The sequence below is a fragment of the Gorilla gorilla genome, chromosome 2 (assembly GCF_029281585.2).
Source record: "Gorilla gorilla gorilla isolate KB3781 chromosome 2, NHGRI_mGorGor1-v2.1_pri, whole genome shotgun sequence".
In the NCBI taxonomy this organism is placed as follows: Eukaryota; Metazoa; Chordata; class Mammalia; order Primates; family Hominidae; genus Gorilla; species Gorilla gorilla.
The window spans coordinates 79,515,675-79,538,609 of NC_086017.1; the positions used below are offsets into that span (position 1 = coordinate 79,515,675).

The window sequence follows — 22,935 nt, forward strand, 5'->3', positions numbered from 1 at the left end:
ACACTGTAAAGCATAGCTGTGTTTTACACATCTACTTCACTGTTACCTATCATTGTCATTGTAATAATTACAAAGATTATTACCATTACCTGTGACTAGGTAATTAATACCTTTTATTATAGGTATTATCACCTATCATCTGTTTTAAAGGTACAATTTTGGTTTTTCAAAGCACTTTCATAAATATTCTCTTTAAAATTCACCCTAAATTAGCTGGGCATGGTGGCGGGTGCCTGTAATCCCAGCCACTCAGGAGGCTGAGGCAGGAGAATGACTCGAACTTGGGAGGCAGAGGTTGCAGTGAGCCGAGATCGTGTCATTGCATTCCAGCCTGAGTGACAAGAGCGAAACTCTGTGTCGAAAAATAATAATAATAAATAAAATAAAATTCACACCAATCCTGCATTAGGAGGAAAAATGTTCATATTTTCTACTTACTATTACCTAAAACTTTCTATGTATTAAACTTATTATACTAAAATTATTGTGAATATTTGTGCACTAGAATGAAACAAAAACTATTTACAGCATTACTTTTCAAAAATAACCACCTACTCTTTAAAATATACCTGTGAGAAATGCTTTGAAAATATAGTATGTATTTTATTTTTTTTTGTTCATTGAACCTGGTTTCATTTTTGAAAATTTTTTTAATTGTCTCAACTTTTATTTTAGGTTCAGGGAATACATGTACAGGTTTGTTACATGGGTAAATTGTATGTCACCTGGGTTTGATGTATAAATGATTTTGTCACCCAAGTAATGAGCATAATACCCAATAGGTAGTTTTTTGACCCTCACTCTCCTCCCACCCTCCAGCCCCCATTAAGTAGGCCCTGGTATCTATTGTTTCCCAATTTGTGTTCATGTGTACTCAGTGTTTAGTTTCCACTTACCAGTGAGAATGTGGTATTTGGTTTTCTGTTCCTTTGTTAGTTCGCTTAGGATAATAACCTCCAGCTTTATCCATGTTGCTACAAAGGACATGATTTTGTTTTTTTTGAATGGTTGCATAGTATTCCATGATGTATATGTACCGTATTTCCTTTATCCAATCCAGCACTGATGGGCAGCTAGATTGATTCCAGGTCTTTACTATTGTGAATAGTGCTGCAATAAACATACACATGCATGTGTCTTTCTCTTTATTATTATTATTATTGTTATTATTATTATACTTTAAGTTGTAGGGTTCATGTGCACAACATGCAGGTTTGTTACATAGGTATACATGTGCCATGTTGGTGTGCTGCACCCATCAACTCGTCATTTACATTTGGTATTTCTCCCAATGCTATCCCTCCCCCAGTGCCCTACCCCCTGACGGGCCCCAGTGTGTGACGTTCCCCGCCCTGTGTCCACGTGTTCTCATTGTTCAATTCCCACCTATGAGTGAGAACATGCGGTGTTTGGTTTTCTCTCCTTGTGATACTTTGCTGAGAATGATGGTTTCCAGCTTCATCCATGTCCCTACAAAGGACATGAACTTATCCTTTTTTATAGCTGCATAGTATTCCATGGTGTATATGTGCCACATTTTCTTAATCCAGCCTATGACTGATGGACATTTGGGTTGGTTCCAAGTCTTTGCTATTGTGAATAGTGCCGCAATAAACATACATGTGCACGTCTCTTTATAGTAGCATGATTTATAATCCTTTGGGTATATACCCAGTAATGGGATCACTGGGTCAAATGGTATTTCTAGTTCTAGATCCTTGAGGAATCACCACACTGTCTTCCACAATGGTTGAACTAATTTATACTCTCACCAACAGTGTGAAAGTGTTCCTATTTCTCCACACCCTCTCCAGTATCTGCTGTTTCCTGACTTTTTAATGATTGCCATTCTAACTGGTGTGAGATGGTATCTCATTGTGGTTTTGATTTGCATTTCTGTGATGACCAGTGATGATGAGCACTTTTTCGTGTGTCTGTTGGCTGTATAAATGTCTTCTTTTGAGAAGTGTCTGTTGATATCCTTTGTCCACTTCTTGATGGGGTTGTTTGTTTTTTTCTTGTAAATTTGTTTAAGTTCTTTGTAGATTCTGGATATTAGCCCTTGTCAGAGGGATAGATTGCAAAAATTTTCTCCCATTTTGTAGGTTGCCTGTTCACTCTGATAGTAGTTTCTTTTGCTGTGCAGAAGCTCTTTAGTTTAATTAGATCCCATTTGTCTATTTTGGCTTTTGTTACCATTGCTTTTGTGTTTTAGTCATGAAGTCTTTGCCCATGCCTATGTCCTGAATGGTATTGCTTAGGGTTTATTCTAGGGTTTTTATGGTTTTAGGTCTTACATTTAAGTCTTTAATCCATCCTGAGTTAATTTTTATATAAGGTGTAAGGAAGGGATCCCATTTCAGCTTTCTACAGATGGCTAGCCAGTTTTCCCAGCATCATTTATTAAATAGGGAATCCTTTCCCCATTTCTTGTTTTTGTTAGGTTTGTCAAAGATCAGATGGTTATAGATGTCTGGTGTTATTTCCGAGGCCTCTGTTCTGTACCATTGGTCTATATCTCTGTTTTGGTACCAGTACCGTGCTATTTTGGTTACTGTAACCTTGTAGTATAGTTTGAAGTCAGGTAGCATGATGCCTCCAGCTTTGTTCTTTTTGCTTAGGATTGTCTTGACAATGTTGGCTCTTTTTTGGTTCCATATGAACTTTAAAGTAGTTTTTTCAACTTCTGTGAAGAAAGTCATTGGTAGCTTGATGGGGATAGCATTGAATCTATAAATTACTTTGGGCAGTATGGCCATTTTCACGATATTGATTCTTCCTATCCATGAGCACGGAATGTTCTTCCATTTGTTTGTGTCCTCTTTTATTTCATTGCAGTGGTTTGTAGTTCTCCTTGAAGAGGTCCTTCACATCCCTGGTAAGTTGGATTCCTAGGTATTTTATTCTCTTTGTAGCAATTGTGAATGGGAGTTTACTCATGATTTGGCTCTCTGTTTGTCTTTTATTGGTGTATAGGAATGCTTGTGATTTTTGCACATTGATTTTGTATCCTGAGACTTTGCTGAAGTTGCTTATCAGCTTAAGGAGATCTTGGGCTGAGACAATGGGGCTTTCTAAATACACAATCATATCATCTGCAAACAGGGACAATTTGACTTTGTCTTTTCCTAATTGAACACCCTTTATTTCATTCTCTTGCCTGATTGCCCTGGCCAGAACTTCCAACACTATGTTGAATAGGAGTGGTGAGAGAGGGCATCCTTGTCTTGTTCCAGTTTTCAAAGGGAATGCTTCCAGTTTTTGCCCTTTCAGTATGATATTGACTGTGGGTTTGTCATAAGTAGCTCTTATTATTTTGAGTTACAGTCCATCATTACCTAGTTTCTTGAAAGTTTTAGAACGAAGCGCTGTTGAATTTTATCAAAGGCCTTTTCTGCATCTATTGAGATAATCATGTAGTTTTTGTCGTTGGTTCTGTTTATGTGATAGATTATTGATTTGCATATGTTGAACCAGCCTTGCATCCCAGGCATGAAGCTGGCTTGATTGTGTTAGATAAGCTTTTTGATGTGCTGCTGGATTCGGTTTGCCAGTATCTTATTGAGGATTTTACATCGATGTTCATCAGGAATATTGGTCTAAAATTCTCTTTTTTGGTTGTGTCTCTGCCAGGTTTTGGTATCAGGATAATGCTGGCCTCATAAAATGAGTTGAGGAGGATTCCCTCTTTTTCTATTGACTGGAATAGTTTCAGAAGGAATGGTACCAGCTCCTCTTTGTACCTCTGGTAGAATTTGGCTGTGAATCTGTCTGGTCCTGGACTTTTTTGTCTGGCAGGCTATTAATTACTGCCTCAGTTTCAGAACCTGTTATTGGTCTATTCAGAGATTCAGCTTCTTCCTGGTTTAGTTTTGGGAGTGTGTACATGTCCAGGAATTTATCCATTTCTTCTAGATGTTCTAGTTTATTTGTGTAGTAGTGTTTATAGTATCCTCTGGTGGTAGTTTGTATTTCTGTGGGATCAGTGGTGATATCCCCTTTATCATTTTTTTTGTGTCTCTTTGATTCATTTTTTTTCTTTATTAGTCTTGCTAGCAATCTATCTATTTTGTTGATCTTTTCAAAAAACCAGCTCCTGGATTCATTGATTTTTTGAAGGGTTTTTTTTGTGTCTCTATCTCCTTCAGTTCTGCTCTGATCTTAGTTATTTCTTGCCTTCTGCTAGGTTTTGAATTTGTTTGCTTTTGCTTCTCTAGTTCTTTTAATTGTGGTGTTAGGGAGTCAATTTTAGGTCTTTCCTGCTTTCTCTTGTGGGCATTTAGTGCTATAAATTTCCCTCTACACACTGCTTTAAATGTGTCCCAGTGATTCTGGTACATTGTGTCTTTGTTCTCATTGGTTTCAAAGAACATCTTTATTTCTGTCTTCATTTCGTTTGTACCCAGTAGTCAATCAGGAGCAGGTTGTTTAGTTTCCATGTAGTTGTGTGGTTTTTAATGAGTTTCTTAATCCTAAGTTCTAATTTGATTGCACTGTGGTCTGAGAGACAGTTTGTTGTGATTTTTGTTCTTTTACATTTGCTGAGGAGTGCTTTACTTCTAATTATGTGGTCAATTTTAGAATAAGTGTGATGTGTTGCTTAGAAGAATGTATATTCTGTTGATTTGGGGTGGAGAGTTCTGTAGATGTCTATTAGATCCACTTGGTGCAGAGCTGAGTTCAAGTCCTGGATATCCTTGTTAACCTTCTGTCTCATTGATCTGTCTAATATTGACAGTGGGGTGTTAAAGTCTCCCATTATTATTGTGTGGGAGTCTAAGTCTCTTTATAGGTCTCTGAGTACTTGCTTTATGAATTGGGTGCATATATATTTAGGATCGTTAGCTCTTCTTGTTGCATTGGTCCCTTTACCATTATGTAATGGCATTCTTTGTGTCTTTAGATCTTTGTTGGTTTAAAGTCTGTTTTATCAGAGACTATGAGTGCAACCCCTGCTTTTTTTTACTTTCCATTTGCTTGGTAGATCTTCCTCCATCCCTTTATTTTGAGCCTGTGTGTGTCTCTGCACATGAGCTGGGTCTCCTGAATACAGCACACTGATGGATCTTGACTGTTTATTCAATTTGCCAGTCTTTGTCTTTTAACTGGGGCATTTAACCCATTTACATTTAAGGTTAATATTGTTATATATGAATTTGATCCTGCCATTAAGATGTTAGCTGGTTATTTTGCCCGTTGATTGATGCAGTTTCTTCATAGCATCGATGGTCTTTACAATTTGGTGTGTTTTTGCAGTGGCTGGTACTGGTTGTTCCTTTCCATGTTTAGTGCTTCCTTCAGGAGCTCTTGTAAGGCAGGCCTGGTAGTGACAAAATCTCTCAGCATTTCCTTGTCTATAAAGGATTTTATTTCTCCTTCACTTATGAAGCTTAGTTTGGCTGAATATGAAATTCTGGGTTGAAAATTCTCTTCTTTAAAAATGTTGAATATAGGCCCCAACTCTCTTCTGGCTTGTAGGGTTTCTGCCAAGAGATCCGCTGTTAGTCTGATGGGCTTCCCTTTGTGGATAACCTGACCTTTCTCTCTGGCTGCACTTAACATTTTTTCCTTCATTTCAACCTTGGTGAATCTGACAACTGTGTGTCTTGGGGTTGCTCTTCTTGAGGTGTATCTTTGTGGTGTTCTCTGTGTTTCTTGAATTGGATGTTGGCCTGCCTTGCTAGATTGGGGAAGCTCTCCTGGATAATATCCTGAAGAGTGTTTTCCAACCTGGTTCCATTCTCCCCGTCACTTTCAGGTACACCAATCAAACATAGATTTGGTCTTTTCACATAGTCCCATATTTCTTGGAGGCTTTGTTCTTTTCTTTTTACTCTTTTTCCTCTAATCTTGTCTTCTCTCTTTATTTCATGAATTTGATCTTCAATCACTGATATCTTTCCTCCCACTTGATTGAATCGGCTATTGAAGCTTGTCCATGCGTCACAAAGCTCTCATGCCGTGGTTTTCAGCTATGTCAGGTCATTTAAGTTCTTCTCTACACTGTTTATTCTAGTGAGCTATTCATCTAACCTTTTTTCAAGGTTTTTAGCTTCCTTGAGATGGGTTACAACATGCTCCTTTAGCTCAGAGAAGTTTGTTATTACCGACCTTCTGAAGCCTACTTCTGTCAACTTGTCAAACTCATTCTCCATCCAGTCTTGTTCCCTTCCTGTCGAGGAGCTGCAATCCTTTGGAGGAGAAGAGGCACTCTGGTTTTTGGAATTTTCAGCTTTTCTGCTCTGGTTTCTCCCCATCTTTGTGGTTTTATCTACCTTTGGTCTTTGATGTTGGTGACCTACAGATGGGGTTTGGTGTGGATGTCCTTTTTGTTGATGTTGATGCTATTCCTTTCTGTTTGTTAGTTCTCCTTCTAACATTTAGGACCCTCAGCTGCAGGTCTGTTGGAGTTTGCTGGAGGTCAGCTCCGTACCCTGTTTGCCTGGGTATCACCAGCGGAGGCTGCAGAACAGAAAATATTGCTGCCTGATCCTTCCTCTGGAAGCTTCATCCAAGAGGGACACCCACCTGTATGAGGTGTCTGTCGGCCCCTACTGGGAGGTGTCTCACAGTCAGGCTATATGGGGGTCAGGGACCCATTTGAGGAGTCAGTCTGTCCATTCTCAGAGCTTGAACACCATGCTGGGAGAACCACTGCTCTCTTCAGAGCTGTCAGACAGGGATATTTAAGTATGCAGAAGTTTCTGCTGCCTTTTGTTCAGCTCTGCCCTGCCCACAGAGGTGGAGTCTACAGAGGCAGTAGGCCTTGCTGAGCTGCAGTGGGCTCCACCCAGTTCGAGCTTCTTGGCCACTTTCTTTACCTATTCAAGCCTCAGCAATGGCAGACGCCCCTCCCCCCACCAGGCTGCAGCCTCACAGGTCAATCTCAAACTGCTGTGCTAGCAGCGAGCAAGGCTCCGTGGGCATGGGACCTGCTGAGCCAAGAACAGGAGGGAATCTCCTGGTCTGCCAGTTGCTAAGACTGTGGGCAAAGCACAGTATTCGGGTGGGAGTGTACCATTTTTCCTGGTACAGTCTGTCATGGCTTCCCTTGGCTAGGAAAGGGAAATCCCCCGACCCCTTGCACTTCCCGGGTGAGGCGACGCCCACCCTGCCTTGCTTCGGCTCATCCTCCGTTGACTGCACCTAGTATCCAACCAGTTCCAGTGAGACGAACCAGGTACCTCAGTTGGAAATGAGGAAATCACCCATCTTCTGTGTAGATCTTGCTGGGAGCTGCAGACTAGAGCTGTTCCTATTCAGCCATCTTGGAAGCGTGCATATGTGCCTTTTTCATAGAATGATTTATATTCCTTTATATTATAATCCTTGACCCAGTAATGAGATTGCTGGGTCAAACAACAGTTCTAAGTTTTTTGACAAATCTCCAAACTGCTTTCCACAGTGGCTGAACTGATTTACATTCACACTAGCAGTGTATAAATATTCCCTTTTATCCTCAACCTCACCAACACCTGTTATTTTTTAACTTTTTAGTAATTAGTCATTCTGACTGGTGTGAGGTGGTATCTCTGTGTGGTTTTGATTTGCTTTTCTCTAATGATCAGTGATATTGAGCATTTTTCCATATGCTTGTTGGTTTTGCGTATGTCTTCTTTTGAGAAGTGTCCGTTCATGTCCTATGCCGATTTTATAATGAGGCTGTTTGCTTTTACTTGTTGATTTGTTTGAGTTGCTTAAAGATTCTGAATATTAGACCTTTGTTGGATGCATAGTTTTTGAGTATTTTCTCCCATTCTGTAGTCTATCTGTTTACTCTATTGATAGTTTGTTTTGCTGTGCAGGAGCTCTTTAATTTGATTAGGTCTCACTTGTCTATTTTTGTTTTTCTTGCAATTGCTTTTAGAGACTTCATCATGAAATCTTTGCCAAGGCCTAATATGTCCAGAATAGTATTTCCTAGGTTTTTCTCCTAGTTTTTAAATAGTTTTAGGTCTTACATTTAAGTATTTAATCCATTTTGAGTTGATTTTTGTATATGGTGAAAGGAAGGGTCCAGTTTCAATCTTCTGCATATGGCTAGACAGTTATGCCAGCAGCATTTATGGAATAGGGAATCCTTTTCCCATTGCTTGTTATTGTCAGCTTTGTCAAAGATCAGATGGTTGTAGATGTGTGGCATTATTTCTGCATTCTCCATTCTGTTTCCTTGGTCTTTGTGTCTGTTTCTGTACCAGTAACATGCTGTTTTGATTACTGTAGCCCTATAGTTTGAAGTCAGGTAGTGTGATGCCTCTGGCTTTGTTCTTTTTGCTTAGGACTGCTTTGACTATTTTGTTCTCTTTGTTTCTTTCATATAAATCTAGAATAGCTTTTTCTAAACCTGTGAAAATTACATTGGTAGTTTAATGGAAATTATATGGAATCTATAAATTGCTTTGGGCAATATGCCCATTTTAACAATATTAATTTCTCCTGTCCATGAGCATAGACTGTTTTTCCATTTGTTTGTGTCATCTCTGATTGCTTTCAGTGGTGTTTTATAATTTTCATTGTAGAGATCTTTCATCTCCCTGGTCAACTGTATTCCTAACTAATTTTTGTGTGTGTGTGGCTATTGTGAATTTGGCTCTCAGCTTGGAGTTATTGGTGTATGGAAATGTTCCTGAGTGTTGTATATTGATTTTGCATCCTGAAACTTTACTGAAGTTGTTTATCAGTTCTAGAAATGTTGGGACAGAGACTAAGGGGTTTTCTAGGTATAGAATCACATCATCTGCAAAGAGAGATAGTTTGACTTCCCCTCTTCCTATCTTGATGCCTTTAATTTCTTCCTCTTGACAAATTACTTTGGCTAGGGCTTCCTAGTATGTATTTTAAACAAGGACATTTGAAGCAATTAAATATTTTAGTGTTAATCTTTGCAACCATTACTTAATTTGAAAGAAACAACATTTCACTGTCTTTTCTTTAAAATAGCATGAGTTAGATGGTAACTGTATTAGCCAAAGTTCTCCAGAAAAACAACCAATAGGATGTGTATGTGGTGTGTGTGAGTGTGTGTGTGTGTGTGTGTGTAGAAAGAGATTATAAGAAATTGGCTCACACAATTATGGATGCTGTAGTTGGCAATCTGGAGACCCAAGAGAGCTGATGGTATAGTTGTAGTCCAAGTCCAAGGGCCTGAGAAGGAGAAGAGCCAAATGTGTAAATTACAATCTGAGTCCAAGTTTGAAGGCAGGAGATCAATATCTCAGCTTGAAGACAGTCAGGCAGAAAGAGTAGATTCTCCCTACTCTGCCTTTTGTTCTAATCAGGCCTTCAACAGGTTGGATGAGGCTCACCCACATTGGGTTGGGCAATTTGCTTTTCTCAGTCCACCAAGTCAAATGTTAATCTCATTCACAAACACCTTTATAAACACACACAGAATAATGTTTAACTAAATATCTGGGCACCCAATGGCCCAATCAAATTGACACATAAAATTAACCACCATGGTGACTATGGCTTATCGTGGGATAAATAATTCCATTGTATCCTGTTTACAACAAGACTTGAACATCAGACATAGTATATACTTGCAAATCAGGGCAACTAATACAACAGAAAGTTTTATTGATTTTTAGCATCTTTCTGGGAGATACAAAACATCACTAGCATTAAAAGCCTGGATAGGGAAAGAAGTAAGAGTATTCTATTCAACACAGTTTTGGAAGTCCTGGCCAGAACAATCAGGCAAGAGAAAGAAATAGAAGGCATCCAGATAGGAAAAGAATAAGTCAAACTATCCCTGTTTGCAGATGACATTATTCCATACATAGAAAACCCCATAGTCTCTGCCAAAAAAGCTCATTGAACTAATAAGCAACGTCAGCAAAGTTTCAGGATACAAAATAAACGGACAAAAATCAGTAGCATTCTTAACCCCCAATGACATCCAAGCCAAGAGCCAAATCAGGAATGCGATTCCAGTCACAATTGCCACAAAAAGAATAAAATACCTAGGGATACTGCTAACCAGAAAGTGAGAGATCTCTACAATGAAAATTACAGAGCACTGTTGAAAGAATTAAGATACTACAGAAGCAAATGGGAAAACATTCTATGCTCATGGATAAAGAGAATCAATATTGTTAAAATGGCCATACTGCCCAAAGCAATTTATAGAGTCAATGCTATTCCTATCAAACTACCAATTACATTTTTCAAAGAAATAGGAAAAGCTTTTAAAAAGTTCATATGGAACTGGCCGGGTGCGGTGGCTTATGCCTGTAATTCCAGCACTTTGGGAGGCTAAGGTGAGTGGATCATGAGGTCAGGAGATCAAGACCATCCTGGCCAACATGGTGAAACCCCATCTCTACTAAAAATACAAAAATTAGCTGGGTGTGGTTTCACGTGCCTGTTATCCCAGCTACTCAGGAGGCTGAGGTGGGAGAATCGCTTGAACTGGGGGGGTGGAGGTTGCAGTGAGCCGACATCGCGCCACTGCACTCCAGCCTGGCAACAGAGTGAGACTCCGTCTAAAAAAAAAAAAAAAAAAATTCATATAGAACCAAAAAAGATCCCAAATAGTCAAGATATTCCTAAGCAAGAATAAAGCAGGAAGCATCATGTTACCCAACTTCAAATTATATTACAGGGCTACAATAACCAAAACAGCATGATACTGGTACAAACACAGACACATAGACCAATGGAGCAGAATAGAGAGCCCCAAAATAATGCCACACATCTACAACAAAGCTGACAATAACAAGCCAGGGTGAAAAGGACTCTCTATTCAATAAATAGTGCAGGCATAAATGTCTAGCAATATGCAGAAGATTGAAACGGGACCCCTTCGTTATACTATATACAAAACTCAACTCAAAATGGATTAAAGACTTAAATGGAGAACCTAAAACTATAAAAACCTTGGAAGATAACCTAGGAAATACTATTCTGGACATAGAAACTGGGAAAGATTTCATGACAAAGAGACCAAAAGCAATTGCAACAAAAGCAAAAATTGACAAATGGGATCTAATTAAACTAAAGAACTTTGACACAGCACAAGAAACTATCAACATAATAAACAGATAAACAGCCAGGCACAGTGGCTCATGCCTGTAATCCCAGCAGTTTGGGAGGCTGAGGCAGGCAGATCACTTGAGGCCAGAAGTTTGAGACCAGCCTGGCTAATATGGTAAAACCCCGTCTCTACTAAAAATACAAAAAAATTAGCTCGGCATGGTGGCACACGCCTGTGGTCTCAGCTACTCAGGAGGCTGAGGAATGAGAATCACTTGAACCCAGGAGGCAGAGGTTGCAATGAGCCAAGATGGCACCACTGCACTCCAGCCTGGGTGACAGAGAGAGACTCTGCCTCAAAAAATAAAAAATAAATAAATGAATGAATAAATAAACATACAACCTACAGAATAGGAGAAAATATTTCCAAACTATGCATCTGACAAAGGTTTAATTCCAGCATCTATCAGCATCTATAAGGAACTTAAACAAATTTACAATAGAAAACAACCACATGAAAAAGTGGGCAAAGGACATGAATAAACACTTTTCAAAAGAAGACATACATGCAGCCGACAAACATATGAAAAATCTCAATATCACTAATCATTAGAGAAGTGTAAATCAAAACCACACAGAGATACCATCTCACACCAGTTATAATGGCTATTATCAAAAAGTCAAAAAATAACAAATGCTGCAAGGTTGCAGAGAAAAGGGAACGTTTATACGCTGCTGGTGGGAGTGTAAACTAGCTCAACCATGCTGGAAAGCAGTGTGGCAATTCCTCAAAGACTTAAAAATAGAACTACCATTTGACCCAGCAATCCCATTACCCAAAGAAATATAAATCGTTTTACCATAAAGACACGTGAACTTATGTGTTCATTGCAGCACTATTCACAATAGCAAAGACATGGAATCAACCTAAAGGCCCATCAACAGTAGACTGGATAAAGAAATATAGTACATATACACCATGGAATACTATGCAGCCATAGAAAGAATGAGATCATTTCTTTTGCAGGAACATGGATGGAACTAGAGGCCATTATTCTTAGCAAACTAACGCAGGAACAGAAAAACCAAATATTGCATGTTCTCACTTATAAGTGGGAGCCAAATAATGAAAACCAATGGACGTAGGGAGGGGAACAACAGACAGTGGGGCCTACTTGAGGTAGGAGGATGGGAGGAGGGAACAGATCAGGAAAAATAACTATCAGGTACCAGTCTTAGTAGATGGTGACAAAATCATCTGTACACCAAACCCCTGTGAAACGAAGTCTACCCATATAACAAACCTGCACATATATTCCTGAATCTAAAATGAAAGTTAAAAAAAAGAATTAGGAGTATGTGGCAGTGAAGGGTTAGGTCTTGGTTTTGCTAAGGTCATTGGTGACAGTAATAATTAATAATAATCTTCATCATCATCTTAGCAGTTCCCATTGATTGAAGCTTATGCCAGCCATTATCCAAGTTATGTTTCTTACGTTACTTTGGGCAAGTATTTCTGAGCCTAATTTTTCTTCTCTGATAAAACTGAGCTATTAATAACTACCTAAGTGCCTCCTCCCCAGGCAAGGACCAAATGAGATAAGATAGGTGAGTGTGCTTTAAAAATTGTAAAGTGCTCTACAAATGCAGAGTGTCATCATTTTCCATTGAAATATCAGCCTGGGAGGAAGCGAGGGAAGGAGGAGGTTTTCATTCCTCTCTGTAAGCCTACTGCAGCACCCTGTGATCTCAGAAGTGCTGGAAACCTGTGTTTGGAAGACAAAATGCATTTCTCTGGTGAAATTGGAAGGGACAGGTTTCTTATTGCTTCCAACCCTTCCAGAATTTGAATTTTCTTCCCTTTCTGTGGTCATCAGTTGTAATTTTATAGAAGCTATTGTGCTTATCCTGAGGGGGTGATAAGGAAGGAATAATACCTACCACAGGGGGCTGGGCCAGAAATGAAAATGTATAAACAATAAACAAGTTATATTTGTATCCCAAATAAAGCATTATTTATTTTTTTCAAGTTTAAAATGTACTGGTTTGTGATATGATACCAAACCATGGAATGTAGCTCCTAGAAAGACACAAAATTGGGAGATAAAAATTTTTCTGCTCTTCAGCTTTTGGATCATTTCAAATACTATTGATATTCTACTCATGCCTAGATACCAAAGGGTGAATGTAATTAAAATGCAATGAGATTGTGCGTGTCAAGTAAAAAATGTTCTTCACCCATGTGTCCCTGGTACTTATGCGCTATGTGTCACCCTAGAGAGGGGAATCATTGAAAATACTGCATTTTATACAGTGAGACTGAGTTAATAAAGCAAGAAAGACTTTCAAGTAATAGTGGATTCACTCTAAAATTTAAGGCGTTTATAAGATCATAGGATGTGGTGCTCCTTCCCTGTTTATTATAGAGGAATAACACTTGTCTGTATACTTGGAAGACCTGGATTTTGGGGGAGCTCCATGGAAAATTTCTTTCTCTCCCAGATGTCATGGGAAATAGCATAACTATCTATTTTTTTTCTAGAAACAAAGATTATGTTGTAATATATAAGTAATCTCACAGTGTCAGCCTGGGATGATGTTTTTAAAGTTTTAAATGTCATCAGTCCGTGGGTAGTTTCTTTCTAGATTGCAATGGGATCTGTGAACTCTACCATCCTGGGATCCCAGTTTGAGTCTCTGAAGGTGCTAGAAACAGTATTTCAAAGTCAGGCAACTGAGTTAATCCAAACTTTAAACTGTTATTCCCTGAGGAGATATGAAGTGGGAGAAGAAAGGGACGAAAAGAGTGAGTCCCATCCTCAAGGTTCTGGGAGCTGTGCTCTCTGACCCTGTTGACCTAGGAAAGTTGTATCAAACGTCTCACCATCTCACCGCTTCGTTAACTCCCACTGTTCACCACAAACCAGGAAGAACAGGAAGCTCCCCTACATTGTCTTTGGCAAAATCAATTATGTAGATATTAAGAACCTAGTTATGAATTAAAAATGTAAAAAGTGGGCTTGGGCACAGTTAGCTTATGCCTTTAATCCTTGTACTTTGGAAGGCCTGGGAGGATGAAATTCTGTCTCTACAAAGAACGCAAAAGTTAGCTGGGCATGGTGGTGTGCACCTGCGGAGGCTGAGGTGGGAGGATCTCCTGAGTATGGAGGTCGAGGCTGCTGTGAGCCGAGACTGCACTCCAGCCTGGGTGACAGAATGAGACCTGTTTCAAAATAATAATAAAATAATAATAATAATAAAGTATAAAGTGTATATCTTTTGATTTACTGCTTGCACTTCTAAGAGTTTACCCTAAGGATTAAATCAGATGAATACACAAAGGATTATGTCAAAGTGGGTGATGAAATTTTGTATAATATTAAAGAAAAAAAGAAAAAGAGCATAATATCCATCAAGAGGGAATTGATTAAATAAATTGTGGTTATGCACAGATTAAATGCAATGACATAGAATAATTTATATTTTAATTCATTATCATTTACTAATATCAATATTAGTAAATACATATTGTTGACTGAAAAACACATTACAGAACCATGGAATCCCATACAAGAGAAGTGTGTGCTTGGGTGTGTATAACTGTACTACAGAAAGGTTAATCACCAAAATGTTTGTTAATGTTCCTCTCTGGGTTACAGAGATGCGATTTTTATTTTCTTCTTTATGTGTAACTGTTTTACTAGACATTCCATAAAGATCATGTGGCATTTTGATAATCAAAAGCTCATTTTATTCAGAAAAAAATGATTCTCTCTTCAAAACCCACCTAATCTCTTAATTATTTGCTAAAATGAAGCAAGAATTCTTTCACTTAGTAAAGGATTTACTGCTTTGTGAAGAAGAGGAGTCTATGAAACTCGACAGTGTGTATGGCATTAGAAATTACGTGATTTGGCATTATATGAAAAAGATACCTGCTTACGTACATTTATCACAGCACAATTCACAATCGCAAAGATATGGAGCCAACCTAAGTGCCCATGAACTGATGAGTGGATAAAGAAAATGTGGTGCATATGCACCATGGATACTACTCAGCCATCAAAAACAACGAAATAATGTGTTTTGCAGCAACTTGGATGGAGCTGGAGGCCGTTATCCTAAGTGAAGTAACTCAGGAATGGAAAACCAAATACCGCATGTTCTCACTTATAAGTGGGAGCTATGCTATGGGTATGCAAAGGCATACAGAGGGGTATAATGGACACTGGAGACTCAGAATGGGGAAGAGTGGAAGGGGTGTGAGGGATAAAAAGCTGTTGGATACAGTGTACAATGCTGTGTTGGGTGCATTTAAATCTCTGACGACACCACTATACAATTCATCTATGTAACCAAAAACCACTTGTACCTCCAAAGCTATTGAAATAAAAAAATTATTTAAAGAAAATGACAAGACTTGGGAGTGAAGACTCAAGCATAAGCTGCAACTTTATTATTACCATGTCAAAGTCATGTCCATTTTCGCATCTACAAAACGAAAGTCATAATCATCACCTTACTCAGGCCCTGAGATGTTACTAATACTCAGCATTTTATAGCATTTAAATTGTCAGTGCATTGTATTTTCACTGTGTCGTACAAGGCTCACTGGTGGACAGTAGCATCTGCTCTCCTTTAAACCATTTTTAAATTTATTTTATTTTAATTTTTTTAAAGCCAAGTCTTGCTTTTTCACCCAGGCTGGAGTACTGGGGCACGATCACAGCTCACTGCAGCCTCAAATACCTGGGCTCAAGCAATCCTTCTGCCTCAGCCTCCCAAGTAGCTAGGACTACAGGTGCATACCATCATGCTTGGCTAAATTTTTTTTTTATAGAGGCATGTTTCACTATGCTGCCCAGGCCGGTCTTGAACTCCTGGCTCAGCCTCCCAGAAGGCTTGGGATTATAGGTCCGAGCCATCACAACCAGCCCCAATCTCATAAGTTAGAAGGCTATTCTTGATATGATAAAATATTCACAGCATGTATTGTAATTGAAATTGGCAGGCTACGAGGCAATGTATAACTATAATAAAAATTATAATAGGAACGATACATAAGAGTATCTATTAGGTGTCCCCTATGACAGGAACTGTGCTGAGCACGGGGTATGTATTTTCTTATTCACTCCCCAAAGCAATCTTAGGGCGTAGGGACTTTTTTTAATCCCCATTTTATAGCTGAGCATTTCATTTTACAGCGAATCATAAATACTTGTCCAGGATCCAGCTGAGATTGGAATCCAGGTGTGTTTGAACCCAAGGTACAGACTTTTAACCGCCCTGGGGTGTGAGAGTGTGTGTGTAGAAAAAGGCCTGCTCAAGGAAGAAGGAGGAGGAAAGAGCTGAGGAGGAAGATGTTGATGTATTTTTAATTGTGCATCAGTCTTCCTGGTGGTGACAGGTCTCTTAGTGTCATGACCAGCTCTGCCATTTGCAACGGTAGGAATTACAGTCTTTCAAAATCCGTTTCTGGTCATTGCTGAACCCAAATTTACATAAAAACAGGCCCTTGAAGTCAACCTCTTAAGTTTTAGAAAAAGATATTCCTCCCTGAAATTGTAGTGACATCTCCAATGAACTATCCTGGCAGCAGAGTTGTCCCCTGCAGCTGACCAGTGGAGGTCAGCCAGCCCCCACCAGGCAGCGGATGAACCTCAGCCACCTGTCGGCTACGGCAGCTGGAGGACCTCCGGAAGCGATGGCTCCAGAAGGTGACCTCTGTGTGACACACAAGTGTGGTGAAATGGAAACGTCCATGTTGATCTAGTGCCATCTGAGACCCCAGTATTAACTGTGCACAGTTTCCCAGTCATCGTATCAGCGTCTCACCCTCTGTGAAAGTCTGTAACAGCAGTTATCAATGGATTTCAGCTACTATCTCCAAGACATGTGACAAATGTTGTTCAGATACAATGCACTTTCCAAGAGATTTACCCAAATTTTGACCCAAAATATTTTGAGGGGAAGTAGAGGTCTACAATAACTTGTGAATCTCCGTAATAACTATTAACCATACAGTAGTACCAAGTTCTCAGTACATTCTGAGCCGCAAGAGACAGGTGGTGGGTTATAAGTAATTTAAGTTTTTAAAGCATTTCCCAATTCTGGTTGTGCTAGCTACTCAAGATGAATATCAGGATGCAGCACAGTTATATTACAGTGGGGACAACCTTGAAACCCTTCTAATTTAAATTTTTAAAGTACATTTATTTGCCAATTCTACTGTTGGAAACGTTACAGTGGTGTCCCTATCATCCGTGCATTTAAGTTATGCAAACTCAAAATACATTGCTATAGTGAAAACAATGAAAAATTACATGGTAATATATATATCTTTTTAGAGATATTTACATATATATTTATATGCATATATTTATACTTGCAGTTGTGTACAGATTGCATGTATAAATAATACTGCATATTTATGCTGTGTGTGTACTGTACTTAATGGGCAACTTGAGGAATTTCCAAGGGTAATTTTGGCTATAACCACTTTTTGCTTTAAGCAACATCTGCCCTCCCCACTCCTGCCCCTCCCATTGTCACCACCACCACTTCAAATTGAAATTCCATTGTGTTTATGATATCTTACTTTTGATACTTCTCATCAGTGGCTGTAAGATCCACAAAGTGCTATCAGCTCGTGGTTAATTCTAAATATTATTCATGACTAGTTCAAGGTAGCTGCTGCTTTTTCTTGGTTCAAATTTGTGAAGCTTGCGTCATCATCTGTTAATATTGCATGCCCATCTCCACTGGGTACCAGACACTGCATTACTCTAAAAATATACTTCCTTTTCCACCAGGCTTTTTGAGTAGTCTGAAAACTGGTTTAACTGCATGCTTTTATTTTTGGTGTTGGTGGCAACGGAAAATGGGGTATGATAATAGTTTCACTGACATCAAGAAAGCTTGGGTTTGTTTTTCCTGCACAGAATAGAATTATCTCTGTAAAATATACATCTAACTTTGTTTCTCTTCCATGCTTAAAATCCTTCAGCAGCTCCCCCTTAACCACATGATAAAGTCCAAACTTCACATCCACATGACTTACAAAACTTTGCTTTTTCTCCCAGCATGCCTCTCCCTTATATACTCAGTGTGTTCACCACAACAAACCCTTGTATTGCTCATACCAGGGTTTTTCACAACTCCAAGCTTTTGTCCCTGCTGTCTCCGTTGCCAGAAATGTTGTCATGGTCTCCACCCCCTTAGTGGACTTATACACCTTGAACACCACGCTCAAATATCACTTCCTTTGTACTGCCTTCTGTGACTTCCTGAGCCAGACCTGGCCATGCCTTTTCTTATATATATTTGGTATATTTTTATGCTTCTATTGAGGCAGTTATCAACCATTAATGAAACGATAAATTTAAACGTCCATCTCCTCTATTACTCAGTGAACGCAACAAAAGCAGAGGTAATGCTTTATTTACCTTTGCAATCCCAGTACCTAGCATGGGGATTGGAACCCAGTGGTTCCGTATATGCTGAATGAGTGAAGAAATGAATGGCAGACAGAGATACAATCTTCGAAATTAATTCATTGAGGTGTTTTTGACCCAAGATCCAGACATAAACTGCAGAAGTTCAATGAATTTCCTCTAAAATGAATGCTAAATTGTGATTGAATCTCTGTGTGTATACTTGTGCATACATTTATCTGGGAAGCTAATCCATAGCCTTCATCATATTCCCAAAGGAATGTAGGATGTATTAAAGGGGATACAAATCACTGACATAATTCAATCTCCTCAAAAAATTAAGATCTCCCTTTCTCCCGCTGCAGGACAAAAACAACCAACCAACCAACCAAACAAACAAACAAAACCAAGGGAAATGGGGGCTTTTGAAAGGAATGAGTAGGCAGGAATGTCCCTGAAAGATGAGGTCTGCATGATAGTCTTGTTTTAGTCCTGAAGGGGACGGGGGAGCCCAAAATATCAGTGCTCAGAAGGATTTGGACCTAACTAGCATGCAATGCAAGCCCGGAACTTAGTTCATTCACTCTTTTGTCCATTGTGGAATTATCTAATGACAAGAGGGATGTGGGTGGTAACAAGTGAGGTGCCTTCTTCTCCCTTCCTGTTGAGTCATTCTCCAAATAATGTTCAGAGTATGAAGGGAAGTAACATTAGCTTGAGGATTTTTTGTTATTTGAAATCTGTAACTAAATAACAGCACTACTCATTGTGGCTTTTCCTTTCTTTCTGGTTTCATAAATTTCCCTTACATTTTCAACTGGGTGAGTTATTTGCCATTTGCTTTCCTAACCTGGTGTTTGTGCAGCATCACTGGCAAAAGTTAATATGTGCTTCTTGCTACCCCAGGGATTCTTGCAGCTCTGTAATGATGAAATTAATCTATAAATGTGGTCTCTAAAAGCACCTCTGGGTCTCAATCTTTGAATGAAAGGCAGAGTGGAATGGAAGGGATCTGTTGCTTTCATTATCATTATCTAAATGGATGCAAATGCAGCAGATTGAAAATGCTCATCCTTACCAGAAATGATAAGAATCAAAGACCTGCTATTTGCATGTTTAATTGCAAGGCGCATTGAGAGACAGAATTACTTTGTGGGGGTTATGGGCACTTCACAAACGGTAATTGTCCTCCACACTTATTTTTGTCATCTTGATGAGTGTTAGAAGATGGCTAGGCTTTCTAAACACTTGTGCGCTTCCAACTAGGGAGGATATTTTGGCACATTAGGAAAACATGGAATGAATTCAAGTGAGCTGAGTTACATTAGCCCGTCTTTTCTGGTTAGTTCTGGTGAAATGGTAACTTTCCATGAAGTGCCTTCCTTTTCCTGACAGTAACATTTACTGAGCACAAAGTTGCATTTCAGGTACAGAACCAAGCTCTTTACACACTTCTCTCATTTGACTCCAATATCTGAGGTAGATTCTATTATTATTTTCATTTTACAAATAGGAAATCCGACACAGAGAGAAATCAAGTAACTTAGCCAAGTTTACATAGGAAATGACTAAGTCAAGATATAAATGCTTATTTGTCTGATTCCCAAGCCAAAGTTGTTGGTATGTGAAATAACTTTTTTTCTATCATCAAAGCTCTCATTTATCCACCATTTTTTCATCCATTTATACATCAGATATTTATTGAGCAACTACTATAGGCTAGCTATTATGTGCAGTAAAAAAATGGAAGCAAAACATTGCCCCTGCCTTCAAGTCCATGCTTGAAATAACCAAAAATGAAATTCTGTTGTTTCTTTATGCAAGCATCAACAGAGCATCATTTTTGCCACCTTCCTCCACATCAACATCATCATCATCAGAATTACTTTTTACTGAGCCTGCGAAAGTTGTCAGAACCAAAATGGAGTCGCTTGTGTTTAAAAAAACAAACAAACAAAAAAACAAAAAGCCATCACATATAGAGGTAGGGAAGGCTGTAAAGAGAGGGTCCTCAAACTTCTGCGCCTGATAAGAAAAACTATCATAAAAGACTCTGCAAAAACTGCAACCTTGCCAAAGGCCATCACAACCTTGCACAAAAAAGTACTTCTGTGGAGACATCTGCCCAGCAACTGCCTGTCCAACATCAGACTGATGTCACTCTTGTTATTGATCTCTGTAGCCAAGAAGAATCATTTGAAAACAATTATGTAATCCTCCTCATTTTTCCTTTAAAACCCTTTGTCTTCCTTTACCTCCCTGAATACACACACCATTCACTATGGCATGCATATTCCCATTGCAATGCCTATTCCTAAATACATATCTTTTATTTTAGAGAGGCTCTTTCTGTTTATGTTGGTTGACAAGCCCTTAACATCTGCCAGGTGCTGTTTTGGGCACAATTTACTTCTAACAACCTTTTGAGGTAAGTGTGATCATCCCCACAATATGGCTAAAGAAACTACAGCTCACAGAGCTTAAATGATTTTGCCCATGCCACCCAGCTAGTAAGTGGCAGAGCCAGCACTGAAGTCCAGGGCTGTCTGATTCTAAAGCCACATATTTTAATAACAATATCACCTGAGGATTCTGAGACCACTCAACAAACCAATGTCACTTAAGGATTTTTTAGAGACTACTTTAAAAGCAATGTGAATAAAATGCTTAATGAAGAACCAAAGCTATATGAACTGAGTTCTCAGTCACTGCCAGTACTGTGCTAGAAACTGTCCATGTATGCTCTCATTCAAGTATCTCCATAGCCTCCATAGATCTTGTTAGTTCTATTTTGCAGGTGAGGAATCTGAGGCTCAGAAAGAGGAAGTAACTTGCCCAAGGTCACACACAGTGGAGGCAATATTTAAGTCCAGATCTGCTTGATTTTAAAGCCCTATATTTTACTAACAACATCACCCACAGCGTTGCTAGGGCAAATGCTCATTTTCAGAAAAAAATCCAGAAAATGCTTACCAAATAGCAACCCCTAAGTTAGTTGCCTAAAGGATACAGGCTGCTGGATAGGCTTCATCTTAACAAGGGTTTCCCTTCCCCAGACCCATGCAACATTATTTTTCTCCTATTTAAAAAAAAACTCTTTTTCCCCCTTCTTGCTTTGTAGGAGGACGGTGTGTGTGTGTGTGTGTGTGTGTGTATGCATTTGCGGAATGGAACAATAAAAAGGAGAGAGACATGCATAGAGATAAACGGATTGCAGATAACTCAGGAGATCCAAGTTGATCTAAAGGCCCTGGGGTCTGGCTTCTTGCAATCTCTCTTTACCTGTTGATAACAGCTCACTTCTGGATAAGTCAGCAGGGGGTTGGGGGTGGGGAGTCATTTTTAAGGAGAAGGAGAGCCTCTGTATTAGTTAAATCCTTTTAACATATAAAGTAAAAGGGAAAGAATCCCACCACTCACAATTTTCCCTGGAATGTTGCTGGGTTTTGGATTCTGATTCAGCTTCAGAAGGCTGGGATCCCACAGAGCATTAGAAGGACTGGTGTGATAAGAACAAGATCATCTATTAAGCACCTATTACATAACTGGTGTGATGCTGAGGACTTTGCATTCATTATGTCTGCTACAGTTTGAATGTAGTGTCCCCTTCAAAATTCATGCTGAAACTTAATCCCCATTGTGGTGGTATTAAGAGTTGAACCCTTTTAGGAGGTGATTGAGTCATAAGGGTGGAGCCCTCATGAACGTCCTTATAAAAGAAGCTTTAGAGAGAGTTTGCCTCTCTTGTCCTTCTGCCTTCGGCCACTGAGGACACAGCATCAAGGTGCCATCTTGAAAGCAGAGAGCAACCCTTACCAGACAGCAATGCCAGTGCCTCGATCTGGTACTTCCATCCTCTAGAACTGTGAGAAACAAATTTTGATTCTTAATAAATTCCTCAGTCCTTGGCATTTTGTTATAATAATGCGAATGGACTAAGACAACCTCATCTGACTCTTTCACCTACCCTGCAAATGAGGCAGTTGTATGCCCTTTTGATAAGGCTACGAAATTGTGGGTTCAGAGAGACAAAACTTTTCCCAAGAGACACATAATGTTCTCTAAGATTGTACAGCAGTTATGACATAGACCTGGGATTCAAATCTAAGATTAGATTTTAAGTGCAATTTATGTCTCTCTTCAGTGGCCAAATATCTGCACTTGCTTCTTCTGGTTAAACATAATTTGCTGTCTGACATCCTTATCTCAGCCACTGACCCCTGAGTCATCTCCCTTCTCTATCCCCTTTCTCACTGCCAACATGTAATGGGCTTGCAAGATGGAATGCCTCTCCAACTACCTGTCCCTTCTAGGGAATCCCTACCCTTAAATATTCTTTATGCAGGAATTCAAAACTACATGTTGACCAGATAATCCCAATCATGGATTGGGAATAGACAGTTCATCTAAGAGTAGCCAACCAATAGCAGGCTGGCAACTTGTGGGGTGAGCTACAGTGAAAGCCTTATGCATTGCCATGTGCTGTGGCTCAGGCCTATAATTCCAGTTACTCAGGAGGCTGAGG

The 22,935-nt window shown here is 39.3% G+C and overlaps 1 long non-coding RNA gene across 1 annotated transcript; it reads right to left on the reverse strand.

The window, feature by feature from the left end:
- Window positions 1-918: 918 nt before the first annotated feature.
- LOC129532694 (uncharacterized) lies at window positions 919-21,910 on the reverse strand. The gene is made up of 3 exons (XR_008678538.2): window positions 21,831-21,910; window positions 9,068-9,144; window positions 919-1,110 (listed from the first exon to the last, which is right to left on the reverse strand). It is a non-coding gene; the product is annotated as an uncharacterized lncRNA (long non-coding RNA).
- Between the last annotated feature and the right edge of the window lie 1,025 nt (window positions 21,911-22,935).